The sequence below is a fragment of the Tupaia chinensis genome, unplaced genomic scaffold (assembly GCF_000334495.1).
Source record: "Tupaia chinensis unplaced genomic scaffold, TupChi_1.0 Scaffold000399_1, whole genome shotgun sequence".
NCBI lineage: Eukaryota > Metazoa > Chordata > Mammalia > Scandentia > Tupaiidae > Tupaia > Tupaia belangeri.
In genome coordinates, this window is record NW_006159901.1 from 3254106 (window position 1) to 3257781 (window position 3676).

A 3676-nucleotide genomic window follows, 5' to 3' on the forward strand; every position below is an offset into this window, starting at 1 on the left:
AGAAACAGGCACAGAGAAAGAGAGACAGAGACAGAGGGACAGAAAGCAAGAAGTCACCCTCCGGGGTGATGGCTATGCCGCAGTCCCTTCTCCTCCATTCTCCTGTCAGGATTTTGGGCACATACGCACGTGCACCTGTCATGAGTTCTTTAAGCTGCCTGACCAGTCTGGGACTCAAACTGTGGTCGACTACATGGGATTTCAGCGAAGTAACCATTATGCCATCTGCTGGTCCCAGAGTTAGTTCTCTTAAGAGGTGGTTACTAGAAAATAGAGCATGTTTCCTGCAGTTCTCTCTCTCAGCATGAACCTTTATACTCTGTGCTTCCATTGACATGCTGTAAACCTTTCACTATTTTGTAAGCCTTATGCTATTCAACTTCCTACTTGCCAGAACTTTGAGTCAAAATAACCCTTTATTTTCTTAAATGTACCCACTTTCAAGTGTTACTTTTAGCATTGCTAAAGCTATATAACACTAGTTACATACTCTTTAACTGAGTCATTTAAATGACTCCTAACATTAAGTTTATTTTAAGAAAAAAAATTAGAAATACCCTAGTTAGTATCTCTTAACAATTTATCTTATTTTTCACCATGAAATAAATATTAATCAGTGTATTCTATTGTCTTTCAGATAATTTAATTTTATTTACTTTATAGCAATTTACTAATCAAAATAAAAAAGAATCAATTTATGTTCAATAACTTATTTTGTATGTCTTTAATTTATTGAAGAAATTATTGAGATATTTATTCATTTTTCAACATTTTGACAGTTGTGTTTAGATAAGCGATTTTTCCACTTCTGTACTTTTATCTACTACGACATGAACTACATTTTTATGTATTGCACATGTTTAAAATTTTTATCCTTTTCTATATTAATTTTAAGCAAAATTAATTCATGCTAAGAAAATTAATTTTTTTAATTAATTGACAATAAAGTCTATAGTATAGCCTTCATTCTCACATAAATCTTATTTATTTCATTTTAAAATCCAATTATTTTTCCAAAATGAATACTTCGTTGTAGAATAGAATTTTAAGTTTGCTTTTATTTCCTTTTATATTACTAGCTGTTTTCTCTTAAAAAGACAAGGAAAAAAAATCCCATCACGAATAATCATTCTTTTTCAAGTCTATAATCTTATATAGAATTCCTTTATATTATGTATAAAGGATATGTTATTATAAAGTAATAATTTTTCTTTAAATTTGGTTCTGAAAAGTGAAATTTGTGGGTGACTGAGTGATGGCCCAGGATGTCATTTCTAAAGCCAGCAACATGGCAGTTACTACCTAGAGAAATTCAATGACGACTGCCCCACAGGGCTCTGTGTGTGTCAGATGAATCAAAACTTAAAAATATTTAATTGCTGAATGAAACCTTCACGTCAAGGGAACTGATTCAAAACTTAACAGAAAATCAGCAAAACTCTTTATGAAGGTGCCTTGGATTTCACAATATCCAAGCAGAGATGTTTTATCGCTGTTTCTGCAATCAGCTGCTGAGTGCTTTGAATAACATAAGTATCCATTTTCCATCCTGAATCTCTTAAATTGGAGTCTGAGACAGTGAGTCCCAGGTGTCTACAATTTCTTTTAAGACTGTGAGAAGATGATTCTAATGCAGAGTAGGGCAGTGATTAACATAGGAAAATTAGAAACAGAATCAAACTAAGAATGCATTAGTTACTAGGATATTATAACTCTAATTACAAATGACCTGAAGTTTTATAGAAAGGTATAGAAGCAATAGTTAAGTAAAGTATGAAGACATCGGTATGATAGAAAGAGCATGAGACTGAGAGGCAAAGGACTTTGAGTCTTGTTTTCCCATTGAGTGTCTACCTTGACTCTGTATCCCAATCAATGAACATGTGAGTATATCTGATAATTGTAGCAGACATGTACTTGTTTCCTTATATGCCCTTTTTCCTTTTGTCTCCCAATAGCTGTAGACATCTAAGAATTCTCAGAGTTTAGAGAAACTGACCTCACTACCAGCTCAGGGAGCATAGCATGCCACTGTTCAAAAGTCAGTCAGTACATTCCTTTTTTCCTGGCCACAAGTTCGTGAGCATAGAGCCTAGGCCAGACCAATCACAGTGAATATTAAACATTTTGCTGGAAGTACTAGGGTAAAGGACCTTATCTGCTGGAGAGTAAAATGCATTGATACATGGCCCAGTAGTATTTCAGGTACTTTTCTACCAAAAGTAACCATTTTCCATCCTGAATCTCTTAAATTAGATTCTGTGACAATGAGCCCCAGGTATCTATAATTTTTTAAAAACTCTGTTGAAAGATGATTCAATGCAGGGCAGGGAAGTTACTAATGCAAAAAATAAATAAATCTAAGAATGGACCTTGAAAAGAAGTCAATGTGTATAAAAAGACAGGATCAAAAACATTACAGGCACATTCAGGGGACCTTGTATAAAACCATCTGTGAACCCACCTTCCCTCTGAACCAAAAGATGTTTTTTACTAATTTATATTCATTTTTTATTTTATTACATGACTATAAGTATATTAGTTTTTTCCATAGGGCACATGCACTTGTTAGAGGGAAGCAAAGACAGACAGTGAGAGGGAAAGTGAGAAATCATCCCCCAGGGGGGATGACAATGCCATAATCCCTTCTCCCCCATTCTCCTCCTGGGATTTTGGGCACACACATGCCAGGGTAATTTCCAAGCTGCCAGGTCTGGGACTTGAACTACTGTTGACCATGCAGGAGTCTAGCACCTTAACCACCATGCCACCTGTTGGCCTCAATTCTATTTAATTGTATTTAATTATCAGAGGCTGTGTGCACTTATCAGATAGAGACAGGGTCAGAGAAAAAGCAATGGGGTGTGGTCACTTTTCAGTTCCTTTTCCTCCATCTCTCCATTCTATCGGGATTTTGAACATGTATGCACATTATCTCCGGGTGTTTTTAAAGTTTCTGGGTCAGGAGCTGATCTGTAGTTGACTGTCTGGGATCTGGCTCCCTTATCCACTAAAACATGAGGCTAGCCCAGTTTTTCTTTTCTTTTTTTTCCCCCTATAGGGCGCATGTGCTCACCAGAAATACAAAGAAAGAAAGAGAGACAGAAAATGAGAAATCTCACCCCAGGGAGGATGGCCACGCTACAATCCCTTCTTCTCTATTGTCTTCTCAGGGTCTCGTGCGGGCATGCATGCCCATGCACCCAGCATGAGTTTAAGCCACCAGATCCAGGACTCGAACATCAGTCGACTACATGGGAGTCTAGCAACATAGCCATTACACTAACTGCTGGTCCCAATTTTTTATTTTTCAGCCAGTTGAATTTGTCTTCCTGTCAGTTGTAATTCTTATGACTAAATTAATTCTGATGCAATGCTTGAATCCCCTTCAGCTTCAATGTGTTTGCTTTTTATGATATCTACAATTTAAAGTAATTGGCATCACATGGTTCCACCAAAAGACTTTTGGTTCAAATTAGCCTGAAATTCTACAAATGCATGAAAAATTACTTAATATGAAAATGCACAGAGCACAAGGCCAAACTGACTGGTTTTCATTAGTCAGGTGATATTCAGCTCCTCAGGGGAATATGTGAGATATAATTCTGAAAAAGATAAAGAAATATTTAAGTATTCATTAAATATAAGGACAGATGAAGAGAGTTCCAAAATTGCC